General features: G+C 32.8%; 1 pseudogene across 1 annotated transcript in view; it reads right to left on the bottom strand.

Moving 5' to 3' along the window:
- Nucleotides 1-17,329, bottom strand: part of LOC143238282 (uncharacterized) — a 38,878-nt pseudogene that overhangs the window by 2,523 nt on the left and 19,026 nt on the right. The window contains exons 2-12 of the transcript XR_013020497.1: nucleotides 10,638-10,724; nucleotides 8,499-8,605; nucleotides 7,031-7,855; nucleotides 5,427-5,496; nucleotides 4,667-4,774; nucleotides 2,860-3,027; nucleotides 1,770-1,866; nucleotides 1,324-1,448; nucleotides 848-981; nucleotides 597-726; nucleotides 207-287 (exon numbers count right to left, since the gene is read on the bottom strand). The product of XR_013020497.1 is annotated as an uncharacterized LOC143238282 (transcript). The remainder of the gene's footprint in view (nucleotides 1-206; nucleotides 288-596; nucleotides 727-847; nucleotides 982-1,323; nucleotides 1,449-1,769; nucleotides 1,867-2,859; nucleotides 3,028-4,666; nucleotides 4,775-5,426; nucleotides 5,497-7,030; nucleotides 7,856-8,498; nucleotides 8,606-10,637; nucleotides 10,725-17,329) is intronic.

Genomic DNA, 17,329 nt, shown 5'->3' on the forward strand with positions numbered 1-17,329 from the left:
AAATTGGAATTTAACAAGTGCTACTTGAATAATAAATCTTTAGTTTGGGTTTGGTAAAATTAAATACTTTTTTCAGTAACAAACAATAAATCCTATCATCAGTATAGCATCTGTAATAATCAGTGTATGTTAATTAGCTTGTTTTGTGACAGTTATATTTATTTCAGTTTTGTTTTTAATTTACTTACAATAACTAAGGTACTTACGCTTGCCTGTAGCTGCTTGATAATGTACACAACACCTGGTCTGTCACAAGGAGAGTGGGACCAGCATTCTAGGATTAAACTCTAAGGAAAAAAAAAACAACAAAGGACTTTCAGTGAACTTATGTTATCAGTAGCACCATATTTACATTTCATCAGTGTGTAAAGGGTAAAATTATACAAGGAACAGTATTAATAATTGTGCTGTAACTAATTGTTTTTTTAAACTGAATGTTTAACATATTTTACTCTAAGAGAATATGGGAGTTAATGTAACACATTACAGATATTTAAATAAAATAAATGTTTGCAAAATGTTCACTCATCTAATAAAGCTTCTTTAATCCTGTTAATGGGAAAAAATTGGTAATGAGGGTTCTAAATGTGACCTACCTTTAACCCACTCGTACATTTTAGGTTACTGAGACACTGACGCCGCCCAGTGGCCACTAACCAAATAACAGAGTGCGGATTTAGGCGACTGAATGGAAATTCTTCAGCAAAAAGCTCATACAATATGGACCTATAAGCACAGGAAAGAACTAAAAGTTAGATATTTTACTGTATATTTTTATAGTGAAATATAATATTTCCAAATTATTCTAATAATATACACACACCCCATTCAAGTCTTCAACACTCACCCAAATGCATATATGTCTGCTTCCTGTGTGTAAGGCATGGTGGAGTAGACCTTGGAGGTTCAATCTGGAGGTTTTGCAGTATTTCTGGACTGAGATACGAAAGGTGGCCTCGTGGAACACAGCCATACTCTGCTCTAAAAGTATTAAGTATTTCTTAATTAGCTTGCTACATTAATATTTGAATAAAATCAAACAGATTTACTGACGATAAATAAAGCTGTTGTTCTGAGCTAGTTTTAATTTAAAAGTTTTGTATTGTTTGCTAAAAGGAGTTTGATATAATGCCTAGAAATTTTCTAAGTGTCAATTTGACGATGTTACTGGTCTAGTCCGAAACATTTGTATTTACAGTTAAACAACATATTGTTGTCCAAATTCATCTCTCTAACATTGTTTTAAAAGTTTTGGATTGTTGTTAGTGCAATTACTGTTCTACAGTGGTTTATTTTTAATTAACAGGTTTCGGCTACCCTTACCTGTCCAGTTTAGAGTCAGCCATTCCTTGGTCCATGAGACACAGCTTAACCCGACTTTCAAGAATCACGTTTCTAGAGTTTAGTTTCTTGTGAATAATTCCTTTTGCATGGAGATAGCCAATTCCCTAAGTAACAATAAACATTGAAGAGTTTTCTTCATTGCTTTAACAATAATGAGATCTACAGTCCAAGCACATAATTTTGTGAAGAAAATCAAAAACAAAATATTAAACACTGTAATTTGATGTAAACTTCCAGCAAAGAGTCTTGTACGTACACAATATTCGACATTTTTTAAATGGGTGGCGTCATAATTATTATAACTATGATTTTCTTTACGTCGATTATTTTGTTCTGGATAAAAACATTCATAGAACTGAACTTCACTTTTAATTAATAAGAAGTAAACCTGAAATTTTGGTGTAGTGTCATAAGAAACAACAAACCTGAGCAATTTGTCGGGCAATGCTGATTTTAGTGAAAAACGATAACCGATGATGTTTCATATGAATATGTTCAAACAACAATGGTCCTTTTCGCATGCTAAAAATTAAAAAAAAAAAAACGAAATATTTACTTTAAATAAAAACTAATAAAAGAATCATTAAAACGTAATAACTTAATTATTTTTCAAGTTACAATTTAAACTAGTAAAAATTGTACAGCTCATTGAACAGTTCAAAACAAAAAATATTTTTTTAGCAAAATTGTTTTCCTTGATTTACACAAAAGTATTTGCAGCTCATTGTGTGAATGTTTTCATCTTTACAGCAACCAAGGGGAAAGGACCGGCATGGCCAGCTGGTTAAGGAACTGGACTCGTGACCCGAGGGTTGCGGGTTCGAATCCCCGTCACACCAAACATGCTCGCCCTTTCACCCGTGGGGGCGTCATAATGTGACAGTCAATCCCACTATTCGTTGGTTAAAGAGTAGCCCAAGAATTAGCGATGGATGGTGATAACTAGCTGCCTTCCCTCTAGTCTCACACTGCTAAATTACGAACGGCTATCTGAGATAGCCCTCGTGTAACTTTGCACGAAATTCAAACCAAGCGGAAAAACCCCTAGTGACATCTACGGACTTTCAATGCTAGAAACTGGGTTCCGATACATGTGGTGGGCAGAGCAGATATAGCCCACTGTGTGGCTTTGTATTTAACTTCAGACAAACCCAAAAGAAAAAAGAAATTACTCAACTCTAAGCTAAAATACAAATTTATATTATGGGATGAATGAGACAATACTTTTAAGCCTAGCCTGTTTCCCATTTAATTATTCATACTTATTTAAAATGAAATACTGCTGGTATACTTTCACATTTACAAAAATGTTATGATTTTTCAAACACCATAATCATTAATATCTTATTAAATCCTACACAAAAGCTACTCCGTGTCAGTTTAAATATCGTCAAAACCCATTTTGACGAACCTTACCTCCGTAAGTCTCTTACATCGAAAATTCATACATTTTCATAATTTAAATTATTAGTAAAAAAAATACTTAATTATTATTCCATAAGCAACATTATTAACCTTGTAATAACAGCAAGCTGAGGGGGTTCTATACAAGCTCCCATAAAGAGAACTACGTTTTCGTGACGTATCATGCTGAGTTGCCTTACGTCATCTAAAAACTGCCGGAACTCCGCTTCTTTCTGTTGTCTAATTGTGTAGATCAACACTTCACCGTGCCAGCGACCTCTGAAATTTATGAAAATATGTATTTTTACGATCCACACACACATAAAACACTTTTCTTAAGGAAACACGAAAACTATACAGCACACATACGAAAATGACTGCTGAATATTTTCACAAAAAGATAGCCACTTGAAGTGAAAGAAAATATTCATATAAACCAACAGCAAATAATAAACAAATATCAGTTCTATATATGTAAAAACGGCTGGTATGGGTTGAGAAAATTTTTTATGTAGAGGAGCGAACAACGTTTCGACCTTCTTCGGTCATCGTCAGGTTCACAAAGGAAGAAAGAGGTAACTGACCGATAGCTGACCACATGTTTGAAGGGGGTTGTGTAATTGAGTGTAGGAATGTAGAGGGCGTGCTTAGATGTTTGATTATATTTATTAATATAGGTATAAAGGTGTTCCTTTGTATTGGTTTATTTTGGGCTTGAGTTGTTATATAAGTAAGGCTTTTTATTTGTGTGTTTGTTTCTTTATTTAGTATTTTGGTGTTTTTTATGGTTATGTTGTGTTTATTTGACTTGCAGTGTTCGAAAACGTGTGCAGGTGACTTTTTGTGTTCTTTGAATCTGGTTTCCATTTTTCTACTTGTTTCTCCAATATAAAAGTCGTGACAGTTATCACATTGTATTTTATAAATAATGTTAGTGTGATGTTTGTCAGTATAGTTTTTACATAGTATAGACCTCAGTTTTGTGCCTGGTTTTTGAATAAATTTGGTATTAACTGGAATGTCATATTTTGTTATTAGTTTTTGCCAAATGTTGTTATTTGTCTGCTGATGTTGGGAATATATGGTATGCAGCAGTATATGGTTTCGTGATTTTTTGAATCGTGAGATATATTTACTTTTGTTGGTTGATTTTGCTTTTTGTCTAGGTGTGTGCGTATAACGTTTTCTGCGGTTTGTGGAGGAAACTTATTGATGTTGATGAAGTATTGTTTTATGGCTGTGTTTATTTGGTTTCTTAGTATGTTGAGTTTTTGTTTTGTTTCATGTGCTGAGTCCCAAGGAATGTATAGTCTAGTATAGGTAATTTTTCGGTGGATTTCTGTTTCAAATTGTCTATCGGTTCTTGTAATTGTGAGGTTAAGAAATGATATTTGATTGCTTTCTTCCTGTTCACATGTGAAGTTAACGTTGGGATGTATAGAGTTAATGTGATTGAAAAAATTAAGTATGTGTTCTGTAGATGTGAATCCTGCAACCGTGTCATCTACATATCTGTACCAGTATAATGGTGGATGTAATGCTGTGTTTCAACTTGTGTCATAAAAATATTGGCTAGAACTGGTGATACTGGGTTGCCCATGCTTAGGCCATTTGTTTGTATATAGTTGTGGTTGTTGAACATGAAGTTTGTCTTCATCGTGATGAATTCTATGAGGGTTGCTAATTGGTTGCTGGGAATGTCTATTGATGGGTTAGGGTCTCGGAAAGAGATTCTGTACTTGATGTCCATAGATTTTTAATAAATATATAATTTTACTATAAATATTTCAAGTTTACATATAATTTCTGTATAAATATGTGCTTATAAAGTATTTTGTCTTTTATTTTAATGAGACGATGCTTATTTTGCCAATGTCGGGTTTACAGTTCGAAAATCATTTTTCATTCTTCAACGTACCTGAAGATGTCGCCCTGACGACCGTGCCTTAGTCGCTGTTCAAACTTAAGATCATCAAATGGTATACACCATTCTCCTAATGTTTCCCTTAGATCCAAATTCTGTGCCCTGTGTAGGACAGGGAAAAAAATCAGTAAATAGTTTTCTTATGTTATGATAATATTTGAAAAGTTAAAGCTTCTATACAGTTGCTCAGCATTATACGTCTGCGGATCTATGAAGTTATAAATCGACTTTCCATAACCATTGTATAGTTTTGCGCTTAACGACAAACGAATAAATACAAAATTGAAAAAAATGTAATTTAAATACAACAAAATTTGAATAGACTTGGATACCTCTATTCTATTGAATTTTAAAGTGGACTTCACAAAGGGTTCAAATATTTTTAAGAAACTATAATTTTAAACAACGGTCCATTAAAGTTAACATCACTCTACAAATAATAAACAATATTCAGTTTACAAGCATAATCGTTGAAAGTTTCTTTGAGTGATTGTACTTTAGAATGAAACTTCTTGAAATATTTCTACGAACGTTGTAAACTGGACAGCATAATTTCCATTACAAAATGATAAGCGATTTTTACATATTCAAATTAATTCAACAGGAACCAAACAAGTTTAATATTTTAATCATGTTGTTGACAAGTTAAAAAATCTAAAGAATACTGTATTTATAACTAACAACTACTACGTTCAAATTTAACTGAACAAAAAAATATGAGCTTCAATAACCCGACAGAAATATAAACACTCACTGGGAAGGAATCTCGTCTTGGTATTCACAGTCTCCAATACCAGACTCGGAGTCATCATCAACAAAATCGTCTGTAAAAGAATGTTAATAAAAATATTCAGTACTAGTTCACCAAACTTTTGTATAGAGTAGGCTATGCAATGATTCCAAGTACGTTTCTAAATTCTCCAGTGTTAACTTATACAATATTTGTGATTATTTTACAGTCTTTTCCTTTTGCCCAAAGAAAGATATAAATTGTGTTTATTTTACAAGATAACAATAAAGACTAGAAATTGAAAAATTATTTCTATGTGATCACGATTTCATTTTTAATGTATAAAATACCTTGACTATACTTGTAATTAGACATTAGTATTAAGCCTAATATCATATGACAAGTATAATAAATTATATTCATGTTTCAAGTACATAAGAGTCGTATTTTCCTTTCTTAACCGAGAAGATGTAGATATTTTGTATATAGTACCTCATCTCTATCATATAAAAGTAATTGAAAAAAAATCCTCAAATAATGTTTTATAATGATGATGATATATGTTTGTATGTAATTAGACCAATTAGGTTCAACCTGCGTTAGTATTTTCTCCACACAATTTAAAATATAGATATAAATCTGATAATTATGAAAACGAAAGAAGCGAAATACTAAAATTAACATGTCGCACTAATGGCATAAAATTTCCCAGAACTTATATTGAAAAAAATATTCTAAAACTCTGTTATCGATTATGTATCTAACCTTTAAGTACGACAATATTTTGGCAAAGTTTAGCAAAGAAATTAAACTTCATGCCTAAAATTTTATGAGTGGAATTATTGGAATACTTAACTAAATTGTACTAAAACCTCGACACAAGTGATAAACATTCAATAAATCCATTTATTTATACAACTTTGAGAATTTTTGCAACTCCTCGAAAAACTAAGGAACCTAATTTGATGATAGTTAAGTACAACATCGTAACAATAACAGTAGAATAAAAATTTCTTAAATTTTTTAAAAGACAGAAGTATTGGCACTTTTCTTATTTATAACGTTCTGTAACCTATCACTGCCTGGGCTCACGGCCTCTACTGTTGACGAATGGAATGTTAGCAAAAAATGAAAATATTAAATTAAAATGACACTGGATTTTTAAAAGTAGAGAGACCCGAGGGATATCGTTTCGAAATTGACCACTAGTCTGGGTGGACAAACTATACAGCCAAATAAATCTTTCTCTCAAGGTTAAAGAAACAAACCGTGGAATTTAATTAGTTGTTAAATATACACGTTTCAATACTTTTTTTTTTTTTGCATAATAATAATAAATAGACGATGGTCTTCTGGAATGTTACATTCGATTTTTTGTTACTCTTTACCATCAAAAATGAATTAAATATATTAAAAAAAACATTTTAATTAGAAATATGTTTAGTATCAACATATTGGAAATGTTACAATAAATTTATATGTATTATTCAAAGTAACGCTAACCAGATACTGTTAATAAATTTTTAACTCTTCAATCATCTGAAAAGTGTTAAGAGTTGTAACCTTGTTTAACCAATGAATAAAAAACCGTTTAATTTTTAGATATACTTTTGAAATAATTGACGTACCTATTGAACTGACACAAATGTCATATGGTGGCCATGTTGCACAAAGTCTATGTGATGGTGAGTTTTTAGTTTCTAAACTTAATGTCCTTGCTTTAGTTAACCACTGTTTGGCACAACGTCCTTGCGCACTAATACATTGACTACGGTTAGAGTTCACACTTGAGTTTTTGATTTCCGATTTCAATAACACAGGTGTAGCGCCACCAACAGACGGTGAGCGTGAACTACTGCACGTCAAACCAAAGGATCGAAGCTCATGGAAGTTTTTGTCCAACCACAGTGGAATTCTGTCGTTAACCCTATTACGATACTCTGATTCTGTGTCGGAAGGGGTGGACGACAAACAACTGCTTGAAGACAGGCTGCTATTTGGCGAGATAAGAGATGAGTAATTGGTTGATTGACTTGAAGTAATCGGCAGATGAGTCCACCCACAAGTACAAGTTCTAGTCGAGCACGTTAAACCAATAACGGCACTTTTAGACTTTTGAGAGTTCTTCAAGAACGCTTTTAACTTCTTCCGTGTTTGCTTATCACTTACTTTACATTGGTTCAAACCATATTTTGCTTTCGCGTGCTTATCAGCAGCATTTGCTTTGCTCATGTCACGATTCCTACGTCGCTGAGCAAGCCAATGAACTACTTTTAGTAGACCTGATAAGGCAAGAGAGCTATTATTTTTCCCGCTTAAAGATGGTGATTTTACATTCGTGTTAGGCATATCATTAAATGATGTACGTGGCAGGTAGTTTTCAATTGCAGTTGGAGAAGAAAATGCACTTTTTTCTGAGTCGGAAGACCATTTTACTTCCGTAGTTTCACCTACTGATAAAAAAAAAGTAAGTAAAAGGTTTGCTTTTTAATTTGTTTACAATTCAATATTAAATAACACGTGACGTTATTTTATAAATCCTGAAAATGAAATAAAATATATTAAAATTAACCTATTTTTCGAGCATATTACTTAAAGAAACATTCCATATTTAGTTAATGGAGCAATTACAAAATATTAAATGGTGAGTTTGATTTTTCCAGCCTTTCTTTAATTCACCAGAAGTGAGAGAAATGGATCACAACACATAAGTGCTTCGTATATATTATGGAAGTTTGAAAGTTCAATAAGAAAAACTAACCTAAAAAGTTATATATACATATGAACACGCATACTAGAATTACAGCCAATCTAGTTATTTATAGATTTTTCAAATTGAGTCCATATCCGTTACGTGACTATGCACGATAGTGTATAATTACGTTTCACGTGTACACAGAAACCAAGCAAAACAGTATCTTTCGTGGAAAGCGATAGCCTACAATATACGATGGCAAGTAATAACGAAAACGTACGTTTCATTCCATGTAACAGTATAAAAAAAAAACGTTCACCAAATGTCTAAATATTACAGTTTAGTTTGTTTTGGATTATATAAAAGAAAGTTACAGAAACTGCATCTATACCTATCCTTACCTGTTGTTATAGGGTATTGAAAGCTGTTCCTGTATTTAATCCTGTTACCATGACAACGGTATTCCATATTGCTTTCTTTGTTCACACAAGAGTCGTGTGTAACGTTTCTACGAAAATAAATGTAAATTGATTAGTCAAATGTCAGCTGCTGTACAGATTTAGAGAAAGTAAAATAATCAGGACATTAAAAATACCAATCATTAACTGCAAAGTGTATTTTAAATTTTAACACTAAAACATGTTACTTACAATGTTTTAGATATGACACAGGAAAGAACAGTAGAATTGTTCTTCATGTCCTTTGTTATATTCTGAACGAAAACTGTAAAAAGGTTTATTGTCATTTACGAAAGCATGTAAAAGAAAAAGCAAAACTTTAGTAGATTTTTCAGAGATTTTACATCTTGTTAACGTTTTGTAAAGATGGTTTCACTTGTATTATAAACTAACTCAAACAAACCCATATTGTGATTCTTATGATATAATTTACCAAATGAAACATAGGAGATGGATAGTTGATCAACACTAGTCTCTTAATACCAGACGATAATGTTTCTTGTAACAAAATTTCGACTCAGAAACCAGTTACAATCCAAGTAATTAGACGGCTAAACTAACTTTCGGACTTTATTTTCAGACCTCTAAGAAACATATAAACGATTTAAACTATTAAATTATTAATCGATATAAAGATACTATTTCCTCTGAATATAAAAATGTTGCAATCATAGCTAAGCCTAAGTTTAAACTAAACTACTAATGAAAAATGCACCTATATAAGTAATATGCTTACGTTTGTCCGCAACTTTTCTCGCGAATTTATCGATCAAACTCTATAAATCTTATGTCATTAGAAAAGCCTTTCTCCGAGGAATCCGGATTGCATACTGGTTATTTTCTCATTCAGAAGCTCCTTAATGGTTTTTTTGCTTAGTTAAACTTTTTTAATGCAACGAGTATGGTATGTGATGACACAGTGTTGTTATAACCTAACGACATTTCAACTTGTTTGTTGTTGTTTTTTGTAAACTATTTCACACAAAAAAACATTTAACTCGATTGTAATTTCCTTTAAAATTAGCATTACTCTAAATACAGTTTATATGGCTTTTCGATTTATTTAGGTCCAAAACACGCGTGCGCAGTTCATTCAAAACTACATGTTTATCACTTTGTAAATACGCATTTAGAAGTTTCTGTACGATCAGCTCTGTTTGCATTCATTATAATTTTAAATTTACTTTACTTTGTAAGAACTTAAAATACCCTTTATATACTTTCTTCTTTAGTATGGGTTTAATTTACATTTTTGTGAATTTCTTTGTTTCAACTCGTAAAATTATTTCACACACTGAACGCTCATAACTGTATACTAATACATATACCATTATTTTACTTTATTGGTTACCTTACATGTAGTTTTATTAAATACAGTTATGTCGTCTACACGAGTTTGTCTGATCGCCTAAATGTTTTCAAATAGACCAGGATTTGTCAATCTAGCACAATGCCTGCTAGAAAGCGAACTTTAAAACGTCGTGCGTGAAAATGAGAGAAGGAAAAATTACCGCAAATCATATGCTGGTCGCATTGAGCACAGTAAATAATTAGCTAAACAAATAATTTCGTTCTATTTTATAAGATATTTTAAAGGAACTTACATGTCACACATGCATTCATAAGGTTGGTGTGGATTTCGAACATTTGTAATATTAGACTGTTTCGACAACGAATGTGTGAAAATGTATTACTGCGCAATATTGCGTGGAACCAACACGAGAGTAATACCCCTAAAACAGAGGTAAAATTCTGAATATCGAGATGTATTTAAGTTGCTTTTCCGGATGCGCGTGCGTTCCATTTCTCCGGCAGAAAGAATCTGTTCGTTGACAAATCAAATTGTCACTTTTATTTTTACACGTAATTTTTTAAACCTGTAATTGGACAGTTTTTATAAATAATTTATTTATTTGAAGTTAAACACAAAGTTACACAATGGGCTATCTGTGCTCTGCCCACTACAGATATCGAAACCCGGTTTGTAGCGTTGTAAGTCTGCAGACATACCGCTGTGCTATTGGCAGGCTTCTTTTTTTTATTTTAAAGATTGTCTACCTTGATAACAAAACATAAACGTACCCACAATCGCTACATCGATAGGCTGCGAGATATACCATTTTCTGACAAGTAAAGCAACGTCGAGGTGTGGATAAGCTTCTGGATAACCTGTTGAACAGACAACATTGTATTAATAATTTATCCAGATATATTTATATTCACTCTGAAAAAATACAATCAACCTCAAAATACTTAACTTTGTTTTATAAAGTTTTCACTTTGCTATATCAGTTATTCGTTCATTTATATTTATTTCTCTTTGTGTCATAAAAGGCTACAAGTGTCTTAGATAAATAGTACACCACTGTATCAAGTAAAAACACTCACTTATAAAAACAAAATTTCCAAGGTAAAATAAAGTTTAGTGCGAATTGGTGAATTTTTGAAAAGACACAAAACGGAACCCTTTCATGTTTTTAGAGCACATAAACTGGACTTACCACAATATGTATGGTTAATATTACGAAGTAACAATAATTTCATTTCAAACTGCAGCAGTATTATAAGCAAACAGTAAGTGATAGGTAATTTTTGCCTAGAATATTAAACAGAGAGACAAAAAGAAACGGGAAGACAAAAAAAAATGGTTTCTTTCAGCACATGAAGAAATACTTTGGTTAAACAGTGCTACAAAGTTGACCTTTCACTGACAGGTTATTTTGAAATATTTGGTAAAAATAATGCAAATTCCAGTTCACCTAAGTTATAACAAATTTGTTTATTTCTTTGATGTTTTTACAAACTTGGGAACTGTGGAACTTGTATATTGTTGCACATTTCTGTAGGCCTAGTTTAAAAATGAAGCTAATTACGCTACACATACGTAAAAAATAACCTTACTTGTACCACATCACGGCTGAAACGAAATTACATTGAATGATTTACTATACCAACTAAAAAAAAACACAAAATCAAATCTCTCCGATTCCTTACATATATAGTATACTATCGAATTTACTAGAAACTCAGTATTTTAGAATTGTTTAGGCTTATCTTATTACATTCTCTGATCTTAACTCATCATTACAATCTGCAGTTCCCTCTATCTAACATCCAAAATTACAATTATTAAAATACAGCTTACAGTATTAGTATATTACTGTGTCATTATGAAGATATATTTTTAATAAATATTAATTGGTATTAGCATATTTTTTAAAAAATGCATCAAATAGTTACGGATTGAGCAACAGAAAAGAGGAGGTGGAGACAAACAGACAAACCAAATTATATACAGAATCGCTGGTCTGTATTTACTTGAGTTAAACCTTTCTGAAAACACAGTCACAACGTGAATATATGTCTTTACTATTTAAATTATAACTTATAATCAGCCACGCACGAGATCCAGAAACACCGTTGCTAGGGGCAATATCGTATAGAAACGTTAAGAATAGTGAAAGTTCCATATTTAGAATTTATAGGACGAGCTTGGTATAGGAAACCAGACACTCAGTATTGTTTCAAGTAATAAATCCTAATTGCTGCAATATTTTAGTTGCTTTTCAATAACGATTAAAAGGAGAATAAGAACCACATGCTTTTTTTTTTTTTTTGCTAGCTGTGGGGGAGAGGTTAAACAGCCCTGTTACTCATGAAATATTTTTAGTATAAATGCTCAATTTTATCATGAATTAGAAGACAACTGAGGCATATACGACATCAAGTTGCGCTCATACGTGGTATCACAGGGAGTTTGGTAGATACGATTAGTGGTGTGTGTGTGTGTATCTACTTAACTTAAATATTCTTCACACGTAACCTTCACTCTCTCGAGTGCAATAAATGTACTGAACAGAAATATATATCCACACATAGTTCAAAAATGTTGCCTTCAGTCCAAACTTTAACAGTTTTATTTATTTATTTTGGCAATATTATTATTCAGAATTTTGATTTGTTGTAGATCAAATAGAGAGAAAGCTAATAAAAGTTACTTGTATAGAAATACACACGTATCCACGTAAGAGAGAAAGATGGAGAATAGATTCTGTGAATTAACGAATGGTTTGGTTATGTGTGTTGGCAGTAATACACGTTCCTCTCCAGTGATTAAAAAGAAAAAAACAACACATTCAGGTATTCCCGTGTCTGTGTATTGTAGCTGCAGTTTGTTGGAAAGTGGGCTGTTAGGCTTTAATATAATTTTGTTTTGTATCGATTTTATTCTGCTAGCCGTAATACAAGACTATAATATAAAGTACAAACGCTAGTCAGTTAACGTTTCATCAAATACTTCTACCAGCAAAAAGTTTAACTATTACGTAATAAAACTATCTATTATAGATCTAACTCACACGGGTGTGATATTAAACACTTACAGCTCATAGCAAAGTTGCTAATTGTTTCACCTCCAAAACAAGGATCAGATCTGAGCTAAAACAGTAATACAGTTTTGTACAACATCCAAAACTTATTATTACATAAATAAGCAGATAATTTTAACTGTTATTGTTTAAAGTGGTTCTATTGCTTCGCTATCTAAATCTAATCATTGATAGTTATATACACACGCATATAATATATATATTCTTGACATTTAGTTTCGTCAACTTTATCACATATCGTGCTGAAAACAACACAGTAAGTAGTAGAATAATTTCAAATTATAAAACGTTATCTTCTTACTGTATTGTTTTTACCAGTGTTAAAAAACACAACTTTAGTCGATTTTTTATCAGTTCTCATAATATTCGTGAGGCTGTAGAAATACATTACGTTAAACTTAACAAAAATAATATATACATGCACAATAACAAAGTTTTTTACAAAACCATCAGCACTATTACAAGATACAAAACACATGAATAGAACATGTATTATGCACTAACCTGCACGCACAACACGAAGACAACGTTCTATTCGACGTCAAAGCAAAGACCATAATAATACACTTCTCTTCTAACCCCAGCTGTGTACTTCCACGCGCCTGGCTCACGAACTGAGGAGACGTCGTCTGCAGCACGAGTTATACGGCGCACACCTTGCAGCAACTTTTCCCCGCCCCTAGCCTTACCGCGTGTCGCCATCGGCTGTGATTGATCATTCGCGAATACGACAGATGGATGGTTTGAAAACAGGTAACAAAAACGGCCGCCAGATGACTCTTTGTTGTTGATTTCTACTGAGAAGTTCGTCTGACAGCTCTACGGTTATACCCCTTCCCCTTGTATCAAGATATTTGGAACACTCGACATCTGCACAAAAATATCTTATCGTATGTGAGCTGATATGCTTTATGTAAAACAGATCTAAAATCAAGGTATTTTATTTATTTATTTCATAAGTAGAAAGTTGCCAACATTTTCGACAAAGGTTTTATTTCATGTTTAACAACAAATGTCTCTAAAATTTCTGAAGAAGCAATTTTAGAGCTTACGAACTTGGAAATCTTACCTTTCACCGATTTGGTAACCTAATGCCATGCTATGCCAGCTTAGAAATGTTACCCCTCACCATCGTATGAATCTCTCTAACTCATCAGCTTGGAATTCTTACCCCTTACCAGCTTCTATTTATGCGGTATTTATTCAGAAGATGCTGTCACGTCGAGTCTGAAACCAGTTTGTGCATATAACATATCGTTTCTACTCCATGTCGTGATGCGGTCCCTGTTTCCTGTATCATTTTTTCATTTCTTAACAGAGCAAAGTTTAGCATGTTAGGAACCGATAATATTTTGAAATTCGAATTAAAACTTCAACAATGCTAATTAAGGTTGTTGTTGAAATCACTGATTTCTGTTGAAACTCAGCGGATAAAAAATTTGGGCCCTGAATTTCCCTCCCTCTAAATCTATTTTTTAATCGTCACCAAAGCGCCAAACTAAAATAAAAAATAAACAAGTGTGTTGGAAATATATTTTCTCTCTCTCGTTGGGTTATTATGACTGTTGGGATTTTTCAGAGTTCCGTCTTTTGAGTTTTTGTTGTTTATATAAATTATTCATGGGCTGTAAATTTATTAGTGATATGTCATAATAAAGATGGTGATGTTTTTAATGAAATAGGCGGTAAAGTCCGAGGGGGGAAAAAAAAGTGTTCCGGATATATAGAAACTTAAAGTTGGCGTAGGAAGAGAGAGTTGTGGAAAAGAAACAAAGTATTGAGGATGTTTATTGCGAAACGAAGAATTCCCATGATAACTCAAGCTAACCGGATTCTGTGATTTATCATAGAAAATGTCTGATTTTAAAAACTAACGTTTTATATAATCCGTTTTGACGGATTTTAAAATGCTGCTTTCACCGTTCTCTCTCTCTATTATAGGAAGACTGTCCAGCTCTTGAATATAGAACATATATATATCAAATAACTGGACTAAATGGATTCGCCACTACTAGCGACTTGCTTTGATTACGCGTTACTTATCAGAACTGGTGAGCGCGGAATTGCTTCCTCGAGGATGTCAGCTATAGTTTTAGAAATGAATAAAAACCCTATAGCCCCAGCGCTTTTCGAAAGGTTCCTAGCTTGCCCCTGAAAAAGAAAGGTCCACATTTTGAAAGCGCTCGGGCTATAGGGTTCTTAATTCATTTCTATCAAGACATCTTGAACCTACGTGTTTTTCTAACATCATGAAATTAGTGTTTTAGTTGTCCAATACACGAATTAAAATTTCCATAGGCGTGTAGACTGATTTTCGGTTTGGGTTGTTTGAGAGCTATTTCAGTAACCCTAGTTTCCATCTGTTGCTTTGATTCAATGTACTGGTACACGAGTAAAGAGAAACACCATTATTTTGTTGCACATAATGTGTAAATATGGCAACTTTATTGTTAAGTGGTTTAGTAATTTGTTCTTTGTTGACTGGCCTGAGCAGCATATGTAACAGTTTTATATATAAATGTGACTTGTTAAGTCGACTGCTCTGCGCTCTTTCAGCTTGTTCTTAAATATTCTCCTGAAAGGTTGTATTCACGGCACGAAAAACAACGGCAGCTGGTAAGTTCTGCGCCTGGGCATATCACTCAAGCGTGCCAGGCGCGTGGCATAGGTACGCCCGTGCCACGTGGGCACGACCTTGGCAATACATGCGGGGTTCTGATGACTCTCCTCGCGTAGTCTGATGCGTTAGCGTTCAATAATTACTATTTGCGTCTAGAATAACAACTGACGTTCTAAGCATTTATAGCTACGCCTAAATTCATTTTTTCTTATACAAAGATGTAAGTGAAATAAAAAAGTTTTATTAATAATTATTTCAACAAGCATGAATTTTTATTCATTTGTTTTTCGAAGTTCATTCAACAACTGCTTTGAAATAAAATAAAAAAGCACATTAATACAATTATCTTAAATATGAAATTTTAGAATAGGAAAATTCAACCAGCTTACTGAAAACCTTTATGTATTTGGGTCCGTATGCATGTGTCTGTGATTCTGCGCGCGTATCTCTTGGAAACTCATTGATCGATATACATGAACATTTTACAAAACATTGGAAGTCAGTAAAGGCCAGTCCTTCCCAAATTTGGTTCACATACGGATTATACAATATTCATCCAATATAAATACATATAATTTCGACACGTAGTGATGGGAGCGAGAGTATGCAATCTTTCTGTTTGCGCTTGTTTTCGGCTGCGTTTTAAACAGCATTTACTTTAAATATTAAAAGAAATGAACTTATGTATTTGATTTACCCCAGAACCTTACAAGATTTTCAAGTACATTTATTTGCGACGAATGTAAAATTAAGCTGGTAGTTGATTAACATATTGTTATAACATTGCTTATAAACATGTACTAAAAATTTCATGATTAGAATACGTCACGCAAGTTAATGAATACAACGAGTCAAGCAAGTACGTTGTGCATACTGTTGCACCCAGTAAGTTATAATCGGAACATTACAACAATGCACCTTCACAGTTTTCTAAATACAACAATATAACATGTATCTACCTATAACCAACTTAACAATGTACGTATTTAACTGACAGAATACGTGTATACGGCTCACGGACTTATCAATATACACAACAGATTGATAGAAGAATAAGTTAAATTTATTTACACATAAGTATACATTTATAAGCGCTACAATAAAATATATTAATCATTTTCCATAACAGCGTTAAGAGCATTTTTTCTGTGGCATTTCTTACAGTTAATTTTCTGTGGTATTATTAATAATTTAATCTATATAAACTCGTTATTTTCTGTTGAAATATTTTCAACTTATTTCAATATCTGTAGTAACATCTCTTGTTGTTTTGTTTTTTTTATAATGGTTTACGAGAAAGACGTGGTTCTTTGGTTAGTGAACTTCGACTGTCAACCTAAAGTTTTACGATTCGAAGCTCCTTGCTGCAAACACGCGTTTCGACCTTGAGACTGTTCGTACGATATAAGAGTGACAGTCAAATCCAATCACCCAGAGAGGTGTAGCCTATAAGTTAGCGGTGTGTGCTTTTGAATAGTTACATTCCGTATAATCTTAAGCTGGCACAGCGATAAGTCAGCGGACTTTCAAGGCTAAAATAGAAACTGTTTCGAAACCCGTGTTGGACAGGGCACAGATAGCCCATTGTGTAGCTTTGTGCTTAATTACAAGCAAATAAACAAAGTTAAGGACAGTTATACCCAGGTTATATAAAATAAATAAATAAATGTGAAGTCCTTTCATTTGATTTAGTGCTTGTGACTGAATTTTGCCGGTTGCAAAGAATTCTACTTTTCACCAGCCTTGGATATGCTCTTGTCCAGAGT

The sequence above is a fragment of the Tachypleus tridentatus genome, chromosome 13, assembly GCF_004210375.1.
Source record: "Tachypleus tridentatus isolate NWPU-2018 chromosome 13, ASM421037v1, whole genome shotgun sequence".
NCBI classification, from domain to species: Eukaryota; Metazoa; Arthropoda; class Merostomata; order Xiphosura; family Limulidae; genus Tachypleus; species Tachypleus tridentatus.